At 38.6% G+C, this 20,978-nt stretch overlaps 1 protein-coding gene across 1 annotated transcript in view; it reads left to right on the top strand.

The window, feature by feature from the left end:
- The window catches only part of AFAP1L1 (actin filament associated protein 1 like 1), an 82,986-nt gene that overhangs the window by 13,086 nt on the left and 48,922 nt on the right, over positions 1-20,978 (top strand). The gene's annotated exons all lie outside the window — the stretch shown is intronic.

Below are 20,978 nucleotides of genomic sequence, written 5' to 3'. Positions count from 1 at the left end.
TGAGTGTTTTTGTCCAAATGGGTGGGCGAGAAGAAAGTTACTGTTGCAAATTGTGCTGACAGTGTGATTTCCACCTAATACCAGTGTCATTTTGCAAATTTGATTGAGCTCATGAAACTGTTAGAGAGATCCAGAAATAAATTGCCCACTTATCCCTGAAGCTCACTGGGTGATTTTGAGCCAGGTAATTAATATCTCTGTCTAACCTATATCACTGGTTGCTCTTGGAATAATTTTGGGGAGAGTGGGAGACAAACAGTACATGTCTCGCGCTGATTTTCTTGGAATGAAATGCACAATATAAATACATAAATATATTTTTGTGATGTGGGAACTCATATCATTAGATGCATCATGAATGATTCAGTAACAGCTCTGATGGTTCATCCAACGTTGTCTTTGTCTACCTACCTGCTCACTCTATAGAAAGGAAAACTGAGATAGGAGCCAATGCATGGTGGTCTATGCCACAAAAATAACTAGACACGATCAAAGCTTCAGATTTCCACCTGGAAAACATTCCTCAAACTTTATTCACAAATCCAATGCCATTTATCAGTGCTGCTGCTAAAAGGCAATAATCTTCCTCACAAGGGGAAAGGCTGTACTGATAGGAAGTGCCTTAACAAGCACTGGTGTTCATGTTGCACCTGACTTGTCAGCAGTGCTTGGCAAGGGGCGGATATGACAGGCCTGGCCAGGAAACACACTAAAACTGCTTCCCATCCTGTATTAAAACTACCTAATACAACGCAACTGATAAATTTGGGTGCTTCTTTACTTCGGGCCCTCTACCTCTGTCTGTGAGACTAAGAAAAGGGTCTAGTTACCACACAGTTGTTATGGGCAGGTTTCCAGGCTGAGTGCCTCTCTCATATGGTTTTTGGTAGCTTTAACATATGTGGAATTCAACTCTCGGAATTCCCCAGCTAGTTGAGAATTCTGGGAGTTGAAGTCCATACATCCTAAAGCTGCCAAAGTGGAGAAACATACTTAATGGATCTTTTTTATGAAAGACAATGACACAACATTGCCAAGGAAAACCATAGCACAAGCCGCATCCCCATTCCAACTTGCTCTGACAAAAGGCCTGTGTGGCATTTGTCATCCCCACGTGATTGCTCTGCATGGGGACATAGGACTCATGTTGATATACCTATGTAGCCGTGTGAAGAGCATCAGGGCATTTGAAAAAGAAAACACAGAGATTTTATTTGAAGATAACAGTTTCAAAATTATCCTGTAAGGCTAGATAGACTTCAGAAAAAGAGCACCAGAGTCAGGGTTTCAAGAAAACTTTAGTCAGACCTTACCAAGTCAGAAAGTTAAATGGAGTCTGTACCTCTTTGAAGCAAATCTATTTATGGATCTTTACTTTGGAAGTAGCTGTTGCCCTGCCTCCATTGCATTTGGCCATAGTAACTGGGATGTCATCAGCCCCATTACAACTGAAGGAACCAGGATGAGGAAAACATTACATTCATACAGGATGTTTATGTCATCTTTGCTCCATGATCTATCTTGGCCAGCACAATGCCAAGGGATGTCCTGGAGAAGCCCTGTTTGCAGGAATCTACAGTTTTTGAAGCCTGGTATAGGAAATGTCTAAAGCCCCGCCTAAAAGGGCTTTCATTTCCTGTTTGAAGGCGGATGGTAAAATCTGTCACTTTATATATGGAGGTTTAACTGCTTTACCCTATACACAAAGGCCCACAGAGAAACAGTCTTATACTGCTTAAAATCTGACAGTGGAATTCTGATTGTTGATGGTCCCATTTATTTGTTTTGTATTTTTGTTTTATGAAGCAAGAAGTGCTTATAAAAATCCACATCATTTTTAAAAACTGGTTGTGTTGGATATTGCCCTGGGGAGCTTAGTTTAGTTGGAATGCAGGATAATTTTTTTAACAATAACAAAGAATCCTCCTTTGGAGATTAGGGGCAGGACAATGCTTTATTTACTCTGTCCAACAGAAGTTGTATTTGAATGCTTTTCCTTACCAACAAATAATCTAATATTACTAACAGGACTAAAAGTTTACTCTTTGTATTGTTTAATCGAGTGCTCAAGACTGGATGATAGAAAATCATATATCCAAGATGTAGATTCCACAAACTATTGCAACAACAAGAGATTTTTGTTCTATTAACCTCTTTCTTTCTGCTATCTTGCATTTGTTGGCCTTGTTTTAATAGCAGCCACTGTTGCCACTAGAAGGATCTGGTTTTTGTAACATAATATACAAATGCAAAACAGCCTTTCCACATTCCTGGGGCTTTAATTCCTCTTTAAACTCTTATCAACTTTTCACCAATGTTTTCACTGCTTTTGATAATAAACTCTTTCTTATAGGGGTGGAATTCTAAGAAAACTGCTGCCTACAGTCCAACTTATCATTGCTTCAGGGCTGGAAATACCCAAACTTCAACAAGCCTGTGGTTTAGCATTCTGAATCAAAGCAGTTGTAAATATTAAAATGTGGAGAAGGTGATTCTGATCCTACGACTTTAACCATGTCTTCTGAGAAATAAGGACATAGTTAGAAATAAGGGTTCAAGGAGATTTGCTCCCAGGTAATTGAACAGAGCAGACATGTCAAACTCGCGACGTCATGTGATGTTGCGCAATGTATCGGGATGGTTTTGCCATTGCCGGCAATGGAGTGGGCGCAGCTTCCGGATGATGCATCTGATCCGCGGGCCGGCACTTTGACACGCCTGGAATAGAGGATTACAGTCACTGCAAATTAGCTAGGCCCAGCATATCAAAGCTGAGCTTGAAGCTTCTACTTCATAGGGACTAAGTGATGTTTAAGCTATCAACTTGGCAGTAGCATTCTTAAGATAAATAAAACCCTGAAATGAACTAAATCCTAGAATTGGGTGGAGCTCTTCATTTAGATGCCCTGCGGAAGCATCAGCTAGAGCAGGATTTCCTGGTATTACATCCAAGTTTTTTCAGTTCCTGTATCACTGTAGTGGAAGGAGCTTTTGTGTCTTGAGAGCTACTGGGTTTTCCAACTCTCAGCAACCTAAACTCAGTGTCCATGACAGGCTCTGGCCAAATAGTGCCCCCATTGCTACATTGTTGCTCTTGAAACCCTAAAGACCAGGACCCTCCCATCTAAAGAAAACACTGAGCTTCAAGCTACACAGCTAATTCAAAGTTAATTAAATCTGGAATGCTAGTATATCCCTTCCCCCAAACAAACAAAATTAATTATTGAACTGCCCCAGAGCTTGGATATAAATATAGTTGTAGGCTTGGCAATAATCAGTACAGCTCAGGGAAAATATTTGAGGGCAGAGATACTAACTAGAAATATAGATCACACTTTTCGGTGTAAGGTAGAATACAACTTTATTTGTGACAGAATCCAATTTGAATAACTCCTATAGCATGCCAAGTGTTTTTATCACTTTCTGACAAAGATGCAGAGAATCCGCTTTATTTTAGACAAATAAAAGATGTTATAATCTGTCCTCTATTTGCAGATTTCAGAGAAATGACTGGCAAGAACAAATAGGAATAAGGTTTTGAAATGCTCACTAATTTTTTGTGTGTGCTGAAGTTCTGGAGGAGAACAGTGGAACAGGAGAATTACCTGAGAATGTGGCCCCTTATGCCACAGTAGAATTAATTTCTAAGTAAACACATGATACTGCATTAAAGGTCAGGATCCTTACGAACAAGATCAGGTAAAATGTATGGGCACATGCTCTCTGCAGGGTGGATGGACTTGGACAGAGTGGCAATGGATGCAATGTTGAAAGACCAGGTTAGGGAACCTCATCAGGGAGACTTACCTGTGTGGTCGCTAGGAGTAAAACAGATGACTTTATGGCATATAATGACACGTTCCTTATTGGTATACTAGGTATCTGTGGGCCTGGATTTTAGCTTTCAAACATCTTTGCCTTTCCTCTGTTTCAGTCAACTCCTGTGAAAAACACAGAGAGCATTCCATGACAGGGTTCTCAAATACAAAATGATGCCCACAGGCAAGTTATTTAAATTCTTCTGTCACAATGCAGAATCACGGCACTTATTCCTCTTCAATCTCCTTCCCAACTCAGAGAAAAGAAATTGAAGCTGCTTGTCCTCCTCTTGAAGATGAACACTTCCTCTTGGTTGAGCTCTTCTTTGGTTGCTTCTCATTATGTCTGTTGGCCAGGGCTTTTTGCCGATTCTTTTCTGCAAAAACCCTTTTCTGTTTGTGGCTTTTATTCTTAAGCTATTTACACTGTACCTCTTCCCAAAAGCAAGGCTGCTACAGGGAAGAGCGAGTGCCCCAGAGCAGGAAATGTCATTCCCCTGGGCATCTTGGGGGAGCTTTAATTAGGGGGAGATTGAAAACAACACCAAAGAGGGGATGGCATTTCCCTCCCATCAGGGGTCTGTCCTTTGGCACTGACTTCTCTTTCACTTCTGTGCCAAGAATCTGTTCTGGAGTTCAGTCTCCAATCTCCCCTGTGTGCTCTTATCTTTGAGTCTATCTCCTGTCAACTGGAAGGGTATGGCTCCAAAGCCTTGCAAGCCTGCTGCTTTTCCCCATTCCATGGTGATTGTTTTTAAGAGGCCCACACCAGAGTAGGCTTTAAAAAAGCTAGTTTACTCTAGGTTGTGTGTAATATTAACATTCTCCCCCTTTGGTCTTAAAGTTTGTTTTTACACATTAGTCAGAGCTGACTGTTTCTTTAAAAGGATGTGTTGGTTGGCCCTCTCTTCAAGCCCCTTGATTCTTCTTTTGTTATGCAAAATGTCAAGGAACAGGCTAGAAGAGCTTGCAATAATGTATACATATCTTTCTACTTACAGTAAATTATACCGGCTAATGCTTCTCTAGTGTCAGGTTTAGGGTGTTGGTACAGCCAGCTAACATTTGACCTCAAGCAGCTGTAGCCCTCCCTTAGCTTTGTTCCCCAGCATGGAACAAAATGTGTTAGCCCAGGTTGCCAACTTCAGCTTTAAAAGATTTGGGAAACTGGGTGTGTTTTGCAGAAATAGCCTGGATGAACGAAAGAGTACTGTTACTAGGAAAACTTGTTCAGCATTTGAGGCTTTCAGAGTGGACCCAGTCTTGGGGCTTAGATGCTTAGGGAAATGGATGACAGAACAGCTTACAGCTGTTGTTACTAGTCTTCTGGTCTGTACTATACATTGTCTCTTTCAGTTCCTTAAGGTATATGGAAAATACCTATTGAAGAGCTATTTTGTATGCACCAGTGTGTGAAATGAAGCTCCCAACCTCAGCTCAATACAATCTTTCATCAGGATGGCACAGTCCCAATACAAACTAAATAGATGCACTACTGCTGATACTTTCTAAACTAACTTTCTGAATGGGAATTAGGATGGGGTAGAAATCAGCAAGAGAGTAATTTTCTGCTTCCTTCCCAGTTATACAATAGCTTTGGGATGGATCTGGTGGAGATGCCTATGCCATAGTTTTGCAATGTTATCTGGGAACAGTTTGAGTATGGTGGGCCTGAGAAAGTGGACAGGGTCCTTACAACCACAAGCTTGGCCATCTACTCATTAAATCTATGCCCATTGTGGTTAGTTAACACTGCCTGGTAGGTGATATGTGGTTCTAGTGGTGGTGGATTCATCTTTGAGAGAGGAGGTTGTTCCTCCACATCTTAAAAAAGTCTTGGTTTGCCCCCTTCTCAAGAGGCCATTGCTGGATCCCACCTTACTCGACAACTTCTGCCTTTTTTTAGGGGAGAACGTGGAGAAGTTGATTGCACAGCAATTTTAGCAGATCTTGGACTCTTTCCAGTCAGATATCAGGTCAAACCTGAGATGGAAACATTGGTTGTGCTTTTGGATAATCTCTGGTGGGAGTTGTGTGACTTGACTTGACCTCTCGGCAGCTTTCAATACCATAGCACCAACTATGATATCCTTCTGGAATGGGTCCAAGTATTGGGAGTGGAAGCAGAGTGTTGGGCTGGTTTTCTTCTTTCCTACGGGCCTGATACCAATTGGTGTTAATCGGTAATGAGAAGTCTTGCCTTCTCCCTCTACTTTGTTTGGTGCTGTATGCAACGAAATTTCATTTTGATATATGCCGATTGGTGTAGTACATTCAAAGTGACAATAAAGTTATCATCAGTTTTTCCACTCCTGTCTAAATCTACATTTTTGGGATAAATACATGGCTATCATCTGACAAAAAATAATAGTAAAATAAAAATTAATAATTAAAAATAAATTATTTAAAAAGAAAACAAAAACAAACAAAAATTCACAGGGAAGATTTGATGGACCACTGGGTCTTTTTCTGCCATCAGTTTTTTTGTTTCTACATGAAACTGCTAGGGAAGATCATCTGCCGCTATGGAGTGGGATATCATTAATAGTGATGAAATTCAAATTATCTGTCTGTCTGTCCCTGGTAAATTAAGTGGTGATGTGGATGTCCTATCTTGGTGCCTGGGCCTGGATGGGGAACTAGGCTTCAGCTGAACTCTGGCAAGACTGAGTGGCTTTGGGTTCCAGGGCCTTCTGCATCTGGGACTTTACCATTATTGTTACTAGATAGGGTGGCATTGCCTCAAACAGACCTGGTGGGCAATCTGAGGATTCCTGCTGAACTCACAAATCTTGTTCGAGGTTGGTCAGAAGGGCCTTTGTGCAACTTTGTGTCATAGGTGAGTTTGCCACAGTGATTCCTGGATTGTAAGGCTCTGCTCATGTCACTCATGCCTGCTCATGGTCACCTCCTGAATGGATTATTGTAATGAGTCGTAGATGGGTCTGCCTTTGAAGAGTATCTGGAAGCTTCAACTGGTACAAAATGCATCAGCATGGGCAGTTATGTGTGCTCCTGGAAGGATGCTCTGTTCTGTGAGCTGCCTTGGTTACCAATTTCTGCCTGGGTCCAATTCAGTGTGTTAGTTTTGACCTTTAAATCCCTACATAGCATGGGGCCAAATTATCTGAGCAACCACCTCTCCCCAATTGTAACTATCTTTTGGAACATCATCTCCCCTGAGGTGAAAACAGCCTGATCCTCTGACCTTCCACAAATCCCTTAAAACATGGCTTTTCCAGCAAGTCTGGAGTTCTGCCAACAAGGAATCTATGTGTTGGTTGCATCATGTTTAATATTCTAACGTGTTCCTCTTTGTCACCTTGTTTTTTACTTATATTTCTTTTAATTGGTTTGCGTATACCATTTTAACCCTTGGTTTTATTGTATGCCTCCCAGTGTCACCTTGCATGAGATGTGTGGCCTTATATATTTGATAAAAATTAGTTTTGAGCAAGTTCAAACAGTACTGATAATGGGGGGGAGAGAGAGTAAAAATAGAGAATAATTAGCTTTTAAAAAATGAAAGATAAAATTGAAAAAAATTGGGATGCAACAGGAATCTATTTAGGTGTAATGTGGAAGGGGGAAAAACAAGCAAAAATGGGACCTTAAAAGTAGATGCCTGTTTGATTAAATGGAACAATACATTTGGTAAGGCATCTTGGAGGCTGTATGTACATAAGACCATAACCTATGGTTAATTGAGCAATAGTTTAAATCTGGTATCTGACATCAAAAGACACATTATGCAATTATTAGGGCTGTCCAGATAACTAGATTCAAAGGGCAAAGTGATTTGAAGCTCCATGGGCATACACACAAAACATCCCTTGGCAGTCCCTTAAACCAATAGATTCCCAGAAGTTACTCCAATCATATCCACAGTGCTGCTCCTGATCATTTGACTCATTACTACAATAGCTGGGTTTGCACAATACCCTAAATCATAGTCTATCCAAACCCATTTTAGCTTAGCATGCCAATATGCAGCAATGTATGCTTGAATTTGCCAAAAGATTCAAGAGCCCTTAAGTGGTAAATATTCTTAATAGCTAGGAGCTTTTTAAAACCATTTATTACTTCTTGCTGGCTAACTAACTACAGAAATATTTAAAGATTTCTTTTTTAAGGAGTCCAATAACTATTTCTTTCTTTCTTTCTTTCTTTCTTTCTTTCTTTCTTTCTTTCTTTCTTTCTTTCTTTCTTTCTTTCTTTCTTTCTTCTTCCTTCCTTTCTTTCTTCCTTCCTTCCTTTCTTTTCTTCTTTCTGTTACAGTTTATAATTCCTTTCATCTTACACCATGCTAGAGCAACAGTTAAGCCATTAAATAGTCAGTAATATGGTTCATAAGGGACGCGGTGGCTCAGTGGGTTAGGACGCTGAGCTTGTCGATCGGAAGGTCGGCAGTTTGGCGGGTCGAATCCCGAGTGCCGCGTAACAGAGTGAGCGCCTGTTACTCGTCCCAGCTTCTGCCAACCTAGCAGTTCGAAAGCACGTAAAAATGCAAGTAGAAAAATAGGGACCACTCCGGTGGGAAGGTAACAGCGTTCCGTGCGCCTTTGGCGTCTAGTCATGCCGGCCACATGACCACGGAGATGTCCTCGGACAAGCGCTGGCTCTTCGGCTTTGAAACGGAGATGAGCACCGGCCCCTAGAGTCGGAAACGACTAGCACGCATGTGCGGGGGGAACCTTTACCTTTACCTTTAATATGGTTCATGCTGCTATCCTTCCACATAACTTGGTGGAATGAATCTAAATGATTTTTTGTGCAGACTTGACTATTGAAAAAAGTGCATTTAAATATGTTGGTTACCTGGGGTCCTGGATTGTTGTGAAGGTTCTTTCATGTTGTATCCATTGCACATTAGAATAATTGCATGTTAGAGGTTACGGATTCCCAGTGGTGAGGAAAAAGAACATAAAATCTAGTTTCCATGCACATTAAATGTTGCTGTTTCCTTTTAAACTGCTTTTGCAAAACTTATTGGAACTTGATTAAACAGATAATTAGTTGTAAACACAATTACCCTTGATTTTTGCCTGCTTCAGTCACTGGCCTTTGCATCTCTCAATTGCTGAAAGACTCTAAACACCCCAGGCCAGAAACTGGTTTCTCCATTCCACAAAGTTACATTCCTCAATCTGATGCCCTTCAGGTGCTGACTAGGTACCATAACCCTATGATCTCTAGCCAGCAAGTAGAAATATGTTGGTTAGAGTCTATCTGATAGGCAATGAATGTAAGGCTGAAAGTAACACTTTATTGACATTGTCAGATTGCCATACAAATAGTGTCTGAAATGAAAGCAAGGGACCACCCCTTTTCCCACGGATATTCTGGAGCCAGCTAGATTGGCAGCTATATTTTGGCTCAGTATTGGCCACAGAACAGTGTCCACTATCGCACTGAAGGCCACAAGCTAACTTACTGAGAACAGACCAATTGCTTGATGAACTCACCTTTGGCCTTCAGGTAGTGGCTCTTCTTTTTTCATTTTTTTCTCTCCCAGGTTCTGGTTTCTGAAGCTAAGGTACTCCAGCTTTGATGCATCTTCTGCTCCAAGTTTTTCAGAAGGAATAGAATAAAATTCACAATACTCTTTAGAATTCCAAATCAAATACAAACCCCCAACTGAAATTATTCTATTTTTGCTTTTAACACAACCCAGTCCTTAGACTTGATGTAGTCTCCCCCCCCCCCGCCCTGCCATTTGCTAATCTTTCCCCTCCATTTGCTTATAGTTTATAATTGATCATGGTTAGAGAGGACAAAAGAAAGAAAATAAATGGTGTAAATCTAAAGCCAATCTTTTGGATGGAACTGGTGAATGATTTCATTGGTAGCACAAGGAGCATTCAATTTTGAAGTACCCCGATGTTCATTATCCCAAAAGTAATGCAGAAAACACTCTTGGAAAATCATTAACTCTTCCATTAATGTTGCAGATTGAAATAGCTGCCAATTAGCTATGCCAGAAACAAACCATATCTTAGCTAGATATGTGAGGCTATTGTTTTTCTTTATTATGTCATCAGTCTGGCACAGCTTTGTTTGTTTTCCTTTTTTCTGGGAGATCAAGCATTGGGTATTTGTGATCTTAAAATCCTGTTGATCTCAAATATACATATGTAAACTCTCACATACAGCCATCTTTTGAAACAGAGATTTAAACTAACTTTTGTTTACAAAGTACCCTTTTCTCCCCCATTAGATAGAGAAAAGCTTGCTGCGAAAAGGACATATACCGGTAATACCTGTCAAAGGTACTATAAATCACTATTCTTGGTCCTCTATAAACATAGATGCAGGTATGTAAGAATCTAATCTAGAAGTTTTGGGACTAAAGTCCAACAAAGCTGGAGAGTGTCAGGTTTGAAAAGGTTGATGTAATAAAGTGAGTAAAAGACACTCTGAAATCACACAGTCTAGTATGTTTAAACTTGTGATCATTTTACTTTCTCTGCCTCTTTGTCTTTCTCTGAAATTCAGAGAATTGGTCATTGCAAGGTAAATGAATGCCAATAAATATTTTGATCAAAACAGTTTTGAGCAATGGGTTAACACTGAAGAGGGTGATGACAAAAATCAGAAGTCTGGTTCACATAAGACAACCATAGAGTGGCTAAATCCATAATATTATGTGCTTGGTTTTTTTTTGGAATGTTGGACAAGCCAAGGATTGTGCTTGGTAAATCATGACTTATGTCTTAATATGTTGGGTGAACTCAGCCAATAGAGGTTTGGTCAATAAAACGTGACAAACTTAGAAAAACTTACAAACCCATTCAATAGCTTGAATGACTGTCTTAATTATAACAGGGATATGTAAGAATATCATAGAAGTACACATGCTTTGAGAATCCAAAGCAATCTGACCAGGTAAGGATCAAAACAGATGTAGTTATTTCCATTATTGTTCAACTTTCAACGTCTAGCTCCAAGATAACTGATAGCATACAAAATGGGATACTGGGTAATAGCTTCACATTAAAGACGCACATATGGAGAGGAGCAAAGCTGATCCTTCCATTACTTTACATCTATGTGCTCAGCTTTTTTTTACAAAAAAAAAATCTCCCCCCCCCCCCTGCAGATCATTTCTGTCTCCAATGTAGACTGGAGGGAAATAATTTAAAAGCAGCAACACAGGGAGACAGTGTGGGTAAGGATTTAACAAACACATATTAAATTGAAGTTCCATTGGCAAATAGGATTTTATTCCATTATAAATGTATTTCTTCAGTGGATTGGTATAGTGCAGAGCCAGTCAGGTGTAATAGTTAAGGCATCAGGGTAGAAAACTATGAGGGGAAATGTGAGTTGCCCTCCCACCTCAGGCACAAAGCCAGATAGTGACCTTGGCCTGGATACTCTCTCAGCCCTAGGAAGGAGGCAATGGCAAGCCTTCTGAAAAACCTGTCTAAGTCAATATTGATTCAAAGAGACCCCAAATAAATAATATATATATTTTAAAGATGTTTAGAACTATAGTTTTTCATGCCTGTTGAGAAACTCTACGTTATTCTAGACATATGGGCACACCTTTTCACAAGCAACTTCTTGTGAAAGGCATGAAGACACAAGTATGGTCCAAAATCAAGTTCTAAGCACTAGCTTAGCACTTCCTGAACACCTGTGCTACTGTAATATGATTACAAAGCCCCTAATACGAGTAACCGGATACCATATTTCTGTTCCAACTCAGTTACAGGATGTGATTAGAACAGAATTAGAGATTAGGGCTGGACTAGAAGACCTCCAAAGTCCCTTCCAACCTATGAATCTATGACTCTAGAATTTAGGCTTTGTTTTCATTCTGAGCAGTGGAAGAAGCCTGCAGGAAGCATTTGTTTCTTTGTTCTGTTATTCTATATAATATTGTTGAATATTTCTGTTCAGCTGAATACTTCTATCCAGCAGTGGCAGTTCATGCATATCCCACTGCAAGACCACCGGTCTTTTCTAATTTAACTAAGATTTGCAAAATTAGAACCTGTATGCCAAATCAGAGTTCCTTGCATTCTTGCCAGTACAATGTGTACTGAATGGAATTTACCAATGAAGCAGAATAACAAAGGCTTAAATAGGCTCTAGACTCACTGCAGGGCATTGGGGAATTTGATATCTGAGAATGCAAATATAAGCACATCTAGTCTAGCTTTCTTGGCTATGTTTTTTATCATCATTGTGGTTGACGTCTCGGGGCGGGTGGGGATAGCAGAGATGAACCTGTTTTTTTCTTGTTGGTTTAAAAAAATGGGCAGGTATGTTCCTACATTTTCCTCTCCCATTGGGAAGCAAGGTTATAAAAATAGAATACTTTGTGTTCTTTGGTTCTCTGTGGTATGTTTCAGTAAATGAGTACTACCACTTAAAACAACATCTGGCAAAATTGTCTCCTGTGTTTCCCATTGCAATTGATATGTAGAAATAATGCTTTCAGCAAATATGAAGACACTCTAAAGATACAAAAAACAGTTTATATGAGAAGTCTTGGATTCCAATTGTATGATTCTTGCAGTGTAATAGATAGATCCAAAATTGAATTAGCATTATGTGATCCTGTCTCCCCCTTCTTTAAATAAGGGAGCGGAGCACTATTTATTTCTTGGTTATTTCTTTTTTTGAACTTTTAAAGCTTGTTCTGGATAACTGTCTTTCTCTTTCCGTAACACATCACCTCATTATTTATAATAATTGCATTCAAATCAGTTTGAAATAAAGTATTAAAAGGAAAAATAGGATTGTACATGCTTTTGAAATAATTTGGAAGAATGTTTAGGAATAGATGGCAATAAAAATGCAGCAGATCTTTAAAGCAACTGCATGTTTTTTCAGGTTTTCATTCAAGTAACTAAAAGATGTAGTTACTTTAATGAACTGACTCATATCAAAACACCTTTTTTGAATTAATTTAAAAGCACACAGTACCCTAGAAAAATATGGTTCACAAAATGTGATATAGATGGTTGTTGGGTTATTGGGAAAACTTTCGAGTGACAACTTTTTTAAACAAAAATTAATAAAAGTAACATGGGACATTTGAAAAGCCTGAACTTGTCCATAAGTATCCATTTTCAGAGGAGTTTGCAAATCTACATCTTTGCCTTTGAAATAAAATAATATCCATTCTTCCAAAGTCTCAACATACGCTGTCTTGAAAAGTTTCAGATTTTTTTTTAAAAATAGTCCTTCTTGGATTTAGACAATACATTCAGAAGTTTGGTGGAAACCACTAGTGTAATTTCAAACTTCCCAGTCTGCTTTTTAAATAACCTGTTATTGTATCTGCAAAATATGCACTACCTTGCACAGAATGCAAAACACCAAATTAAATGCATCTACAAAGTGTCTAGGGAGCAAACAAACAAAGTTCCAAAATAGCAACATCTGCAAAACTCTGTCTCTGTTTATATCAATTTCACTGTCATCCTACAGAAGAAGGAAGTTAGGAATACTCCTCAAAGCCATTGGCTATAAGATGAAAAATGATTCTCCATGTCAGTTGTTTATATCTTTGCAAAGACAGAACATTTCATCTGTGCCCCTTAGGCTATTTTAGATGTAAAATATAGGCAAATATTGCTACTGTTGTGCAGAAATAACTTTTGTATTCCCTATTGTACATATATTTCAAATGGGCAATATAGAATATACTGTATACAAGTCAAACTATTTGTCTTTCCACTTAGAATTTTCTCTAGTGACTGATGGTTGCTGGTCTTCATTTTCTACCAAAATCTGGGAATACCTGAGATTGAACTTGAAACTTTAACGTTCACATTATGTTTTCTGCCACTGAGCCCATGACCATTTCACCAATCATGTACAATATTTACCATATCTCTATTAATTTCACTAGTTGTGGTTGTTTATTGGGGAAACCCAATCAAAAACTGGGCCAATGAAAGTATGAATATGTCTTCAATCTTAATGTCGCTATCCAGATTCCTTTATCAGTCCTTTTATGTGCTCCCAAATCCTATATTCTTTCCACTAAGATTCCAAACACCAATTTATAGCAATTTCAAACTCCCAAAATGCACTAACATGCCTAGAATTTTTCCATATCCTAGCTTTGCAATGCTTAGTAAATTCAAGTAAAATTTCTGATTTTTCTTTTGCGGAGTACTTTTTCCCAAATCCTTCCTGATATATTCAGGTTGGAGGCACATCTATATGTTTGCAAATTAGAATTTGTACCAGATATTTCAAACAATCAGTGCCATCCTTGCTTCTTCATATTTGACCAATTGCCGAGTGACCTTTCTGTGGGCTCATCATGGCTATGGATAAATAACTATATCTTATTGGCCCCTTTGTGTGTGGGGGGGAGAGACACAATTTATTAGCATTTCTGAAATTCACTCCTTGTAATTGGCCACATCCGTTTGTACAGATGGTCCAGCAGTTTGCAAAAAAACATCATGCCAGCTGACTGTTATGTACTGTTCCCTCAGTCTCCTCCACCCAACACACCTGGTTTAGGAAGATACTTAACCTGAAGTCAGACCTCATTTTGCTTCACAATTCAGGCAGGCTTTGGAATGTATTGTACGTCTGGCGTGATGGTGACCAAGCAGTCTTTTGAGACTTCTCAGTACATTTTTTGCTGTGTCTACACAAACACTGAAACATTGGAAGCTCTACAGATGCTTGGAGAAGATGTTTTCGCCTTCTTTTTTCTGAGTAGTGGTGATTGTTGTGGGATTTGATTGCTACTGTGTAAAAATGTATACTGGTTGATTAAACACAAACTGGAAGGCAATGTGACTAACAGAAATTTCATCTGAGAAGAAGACAAGGTCCCCTCAGTGACAGTACAATCATGGCTGAATTTTGTCTGCTTCTGAAGATTGTCTGCTTCTGCTGTCTCTTCAGATTTGTGGTCTCTCTGTGTGAACAATCATGAATCATCTTTCTGTCATTAAAATAACTAAAATGAATGTGTTGTAAAAAAAACATGCTTATATGGTGAGGTGGCAAAGGACAAATCTAGTTTGATTTTTTTCCTGATTATATTGGAGCAGAGTGTTTTCAGCATAGACATATGCACTCTTTCCCTCTTTATTTCTCCTTTGCTCCAGTAGTCTGTTGCTGGTATCTAATATTCATGTCGAAACATGGTAATTGGAAAGAATTCTATATTTATTGTCATACCAGAATAGATCAAGTAAACATAAAATACAGGGGAGGCTTTATTGCCTGAACTGCACAGAGGGTGTGTCAAACAAAAACACAGAGAGCACACTAAATGTGTGCTTTATACTCTTTTGAGTTAACACTTTTCTGTTTAAGGTTTGACCAGAAACAAAGTCAGAATAATAAGATAAGATCAAACAGTTTGTGTGTGCTCTGTTTTCCAAAGGAATGTTTTACTTTCTTTGCAGTACTCAGGCTGCTTACAAGCTATTCCTACTTCATTCCTGAGTCCTTTGCATGACTGAAGTCATTTTAGATACTACAGTACAGAAAGATCAGACAGTAGTCTGATCTATCCTTTATGGGCACTATGTTCTTATCTCTCACTTTTCTTCCAGCAGCAAAGCAATTCTTTCCTGCGCATATATTAAAAAGGTAAAGGTTCCCCCGCACATGCGTTCTAGTCGTTTCCGACTCTAGGGGCCGGTGCTCATCTCCGTTTCAAAGCCGAAGAGCCAGCGCTTGTCCGAGGATGTCTCCATGGTCATGTGGCCTGCATGACTAGATGCCAAAGGCGCACGGAACGCTGTTACCTTCCCACCGGAGTGGTCCCTATTTTTCTACTGCATTTTTACGTGCTTTCGAACTGCTAGGTTGGCAGAAGCTGGGATGAGTAACAGGCGCTCACTCTGTTACGCGGCAGTCGGGATTTGACCTGCCAAACTGCCGATCAACAAGCTCAGTGTCCTAACCCACTGAGCCACCATGTCCCTATACCATATATTACCAATACAAAATATCTACTATACGTTGGGTTATATTCGAGTATTCATAAAAAAGAAGGAGGGGTCTAGACTTACTAGACACGTTATCCAGTAAATCAAGCTGGCTAGTTAGACATGACCACAGATATGTAAGAATCTCCACTCCCACCCTGTATTTTTTATTCCCTTTTATAAAATTAATGTTTTTATACTCATGTTTCAAGGAAATTTTGTCAGGCTTATCAGAAAGTAGAACATTAATCATTCTGATTCTATAGAGGTAAAAGCCACAAGAGTCAAAGATCTCTTTTTGTTTTACAGTGAGTTCATCATAATGGAATTTTTCATCTCTTTTTCTTTTAATCTGGGCTGAAAAATGATCCTTTGATCTTTTAAGATTGATACGTGCATAGCCCAGGTTCACTCTTCCTTGTGACAATATTGAGAGGTCAGCAGGTCTGGTTAATTTATTACATACTCTTATTTGTAAACCAGTTTTGGGTACTTAGTAATAGTATTCTTAGCATTACAGTCAGAATACAGAATGCAATTACTCAATTTTCCCCTTTTCCAACTTTAAGATATGAAAAAAAAAAGATGGGAAAATTTTACAATCAAGGAGTTTGGGGAAGGATCTCATATGCAAGTTCATGTTTGAGAAATGATAATGTACAATCTAAAGTGTATTTGAAACTACTCTTTGGCTTGTTTACATATATACAGTGATGTGCTTTCTTCCTGTCTTCAAGATGTGAGGACAGCCTGTTGCTTGGAAAAATGATGCAAACAAGGTTCTTCTTGCTATGCCTCAAAATTAAGGCATGCGTCCTGTGCAAAACCGAAAAGAAAAACTGATTAGCTTATTCTCTTTACCTATTCCTTCTCTGCTTCTTTGGGGACTGTCACTGTCTATAAGGGAGTTGCTAGGAAAGCTAGAGGGCTAGATCCAGGACACTCCCATCCCCATGCACTTCCCCACCAAGGGGACAATCCCTCCTTTTGTAAGATTAGATGAAAAATTTGGATCTACCATAGACTTTGGAGATGAAGCAGATGTTGGGCCTTATGAAGAACCAGGGTCTCCTCAATGAGAACCTGTGTAGTAGCCGCAGCAACCAAATTGAAAATGCCCCCAAGAAGTGAGAACATATGTAAGGCACAAACCAGTTTCCTCTCTTCTCCCACTATCTGCCCATTGTGTCAAGGTTTCGATAGATAGAACCAAATAAATCAGAACTCTGATGTTTGAATCTTCCTCAAAGAACATGTTTATTGGATACAAAATATTAGCACAGTCAAAAGTGAAACCAAGTCTAAAATGCCTTCCAAAGAGCTACACTATTACAAAATAAAAGTTCCCACCTGAGGGCTATGCAATAACTACGATACTTAATGGAATAGTTTGGCAGGCTTTCTAACAAAACACTCAACCCTCTTCTCCCCAGTAAGAGAATGACCTTGGTTCCCATGGGACACAATATTGTTTAGGCTAACAGAGATATTCCATCCCCCTTCCCTTTTATGTGGCAACCTAAAATGAGCAAGATGGCTGCAGCCAGATTCGTTGTAGAGTTGACACATTGTTTCAAAGTAGCTTCTCTATCCCCCTTCCTCCTTGCCCCTGTTCCTGATGTAGCTGCACTGATGCCATACAGACCTTGGTTCTCATTCATCACTTTCCACACCCTCTTCCTTATCTCATGTTCACATGCATGGATGTGTGGCAGCAGCAGTGGTTATCTATAGAAATAGAGACCTCATAGAATATAGCCCACATGGATGTTATTCGTACCAGGGCCAGAATGAGAAAAGGAAAACATTGGCTGCTCAGCAGGGCTCTAGGGAAAGTCACAGGAGTGCTGTAGCCAGATGGGAAAAGTATATGATATCAACAGTATATTATATCAACATTTCATTGTGGTCATGGACCAAGCATCCCATATAAGAAATCCTAAAACGTAGTAAAATATTCAACAAGTTTCATATGTAAGCAAGGTTACCTTTGCAAATAGTCATTCTGTGCCATGGAGATGGACCTCTCATGATGTATCCATGTCACTAAGTAGCAAAGTCCTGCAGCAGACCTATTAAAGTCTAAGAAATTACTGCTCTTGCTGATGGTATTCCTTCATATGAATCAGAATATTTGCATAGAAACGTTTGTTTGGATTTTTGTTGGAAAATGCTACTTTCCAGCCAGATCTCTTAGATCTAGCCTTATCAGCAGCCTGGCCCCAAGAGAAAGGCTCCATTGGGAAGACCTCTATAAATGGTAAGCAGCCCATCTCAGAGGGATAGTGTGTCCATAAGCTACTTACTTCTGTTGTCAGAGTTGCTTTACTAACAGAGTTATTTTAATAAAAGATTAGATCAAGAATAGTAGAACAGATTTAAATCTCCATTTGATGAAGATGTTTACTGTGGGACTCTTATCACATAGGTTTGTTTCTTACAAGGATAAAATGAAGGGAGATCTTAGGTAAGTTGTCCTAAAATGTACAGTATAAGTAAAGGTGAAGTAGAACATCAGCCAGGTGGTGGGTGTGTGATAACAAAGAGAAACAAGTTCAGTAAAAATAGGTTATCTGTAGCATATACAATCCTAACTTGAGAGCAATAAATGGAACAGGAAACTTCAGAAAAATCCAAATCCAAATGAAACAGGATACTTCATATGCTATCTGTCAAATTTGTTCTTTATGTAATATATATATATATATATATATATATATATATATATATATATATATATATATATATATATATATATATATATATATATATATATGTGTGTGTGTGTGTGTGTGTGTGTGTGTGTGTGTGTGTGTGTGTGTGTGTATATGTATATATATATATATATATATATATATATATATATATATATATATATATATATATATATATGTATGTATGTATGTATGTATGTACGTACGTACATTTGTGTTTCTCTGTGCATCTTGTAGTAAACTAGTGTCATATGAAGATGAAATTATTGGATGCCACTAGGCAAGAAATTGCCAGTTGTGGCCATTCTGTGTGTACTTTTGTTTGCAAATAAATTGCATGTGCAACACAATACTTTTAAGTAATTGATCATCTGCCACTATTTGGTATAAATGGAATTAATCTATTATCAGAGTAATCCCCTTACTTCATATTTGTTTTGAATATAATTTATCCATCTCCTCCAAACTGAAATATATCTTTCCTGTGAATGATCTTTCAAATAAGCAGAAATCTTAGACATTTCTGCAAGATTCGAAACTTTAAGCACCCATTCTTCTATAGTGGGCAAACTATCCTTCTTCCAATATTGTCCCACCAGTAACCGTGCTGCTGTTATCATGTTCAACATAAAGTTAGTTTCTTTAACATCACAATCTACAACAATACCCAATAAAAACAATTGCGGGGAAAACTATCTTTCTCTTAAAAATCTTTTGAATGTTCCACCAAATTTTAATCCAAAAAACTTTTATATTTCTACAAGTCCACCACATGTGGAAATAAGTAGCTTCTAAACTACTTAGAACATTCAAAAGAGACCTATAATTCTTAAACTGTGGACAAATAGACTGATCTGTGAGGTTTCATAAAAAGATAGGGATATTTATTCTGAAAACACAATTCTTAAATAAGATGATTTTTAATTGACTTTTCCTTTGTTGTGGTGACAGCTTTGAATAACCTTTGAGCCATATCTGGCATTATGTTGTGCATAAATAATTGGGTAACCAATATACATCACAGAATAGAAAGAAAATAATGGGCAAAAAGCAGCAAATATGGTCACAGAAGTAGTCTTTATCCTTTAGGAAATTCTTAAATTAAAATAAAGATTCGTAGAAAAATAATTTTGGATCAGAGCGCTCTTTTTATTTATTTTTTGAAAGCAGGCAAAATAATCTGAAATATATCAGAATTATTCATCTCAAAAATTAGCTATATTTTGCCTTTGGTTGAATAAATCTGCACATCTTAATTAGTGATTTCTTGCTTTTTCATCACTATCCCCACTCAAGCCTTATTTTGTGTGTGTGTGGTCAGCACTATTCAGTCTACTCAACTAAACACAGGAGAGAAAAACAATTAAGTGTAATTTCTATAGTTGTTTCAATGTATGTTAGCAGACAATGGGCAATAAAATTGTTTTATTCAGCAAACTGGAATTTCAGCCAACCTAGGAAAACCACAGGCACAAAGGAACAATTCTGGGAGAGTTATATTTCCCCTCGGTGGAGGATTTCCTAGAGGTTCTGGCCTTAATTCACATTCTTCCTTTCTCATTGAAAACATTTTATGAATGGAAAAGACCCGGGGGGCCTATTGGCAAGAGAGATAAACTTAGTTCTTGAATGTTAGTGTATAAGGGTTCAGTGCCCAAAGGTGGGCACTGAGACTAAAGTCCTAAAGGGCAAGAGAAATAGGCGAGAACACTTTGAAGGATTAATTTAAATCAAGGTATTGAAAGAGGTGGTGGTGTGGTCAGTTTCACAAATCACTATTAGACTACTCTTCAATGATAATTCTTAGAAATTATGCCTCATCCACTGTATTTTCTCAGAAATAAAAAATGCAAGTTAACTGAAGATACTGACATGTCATAAAATTGATAATCTTTAAGTCCTTACATGGCATGGGTCCGGGGTACCTCGAGGACCACCTGCTGCCGGCGTCAACTCCCCTCCGCCCTGTGCGTGCCCACAGAGAGGGCCTCCTCAGGGTGCCTCCGGTCAGGGAATGTCGACTGGTGGCCCCCAGGGGGAGGGCCTTCTCTGTGGGTGCTCCGGCGTTATGGAACCAACTGCCGGTTGAGCTCTGGATGGCATCGGACCTTCGCTCCTTCCGGCGCGGGCTGAAGACCCACTTATTTGAACTAGCTGGTCTGGCCTGATGGGGAACATTAGGGTTTTTAATGGGTTTTTTACTGTTTTTATTGTTATTGTAATTTTTAATTGGGCATTTGTTTAATTTCTTTTTAATTTTTGTATTGTTATTGATATATGCCCTGTTAACCGCCCTGAGTCCTTCGGGAGAAGGGCGGTATACAAATTGAATAAATAATAATAATAATAAATAATAAAATAATAATAATCTTTGCTTAATTTTCAATTTTATACATACACACACTCACTCCACATTTAGCATTAGGAAAGCAAGATAGAACTTTCTTTTGTTTATGTCCATGAAGTTTCTTTTGTTTATGTCTATGATAGGCCTCAATTTTTAGGGTAGCTAATTATTTTGA

Source organism: Vipera berus (assembly GCF_964194415.1).
Source record: "Vipera berus genome assembly, chromosome: 2".
Lineage (NCBI taxonomy): Eukaryota > Metazoa > Chordata > Lepidosauria > Squamata > Viperidae > Vipera > Vipera berus.
This window is presented reverse-complemented; position numbering and strand designations above follow the sequence as displayed.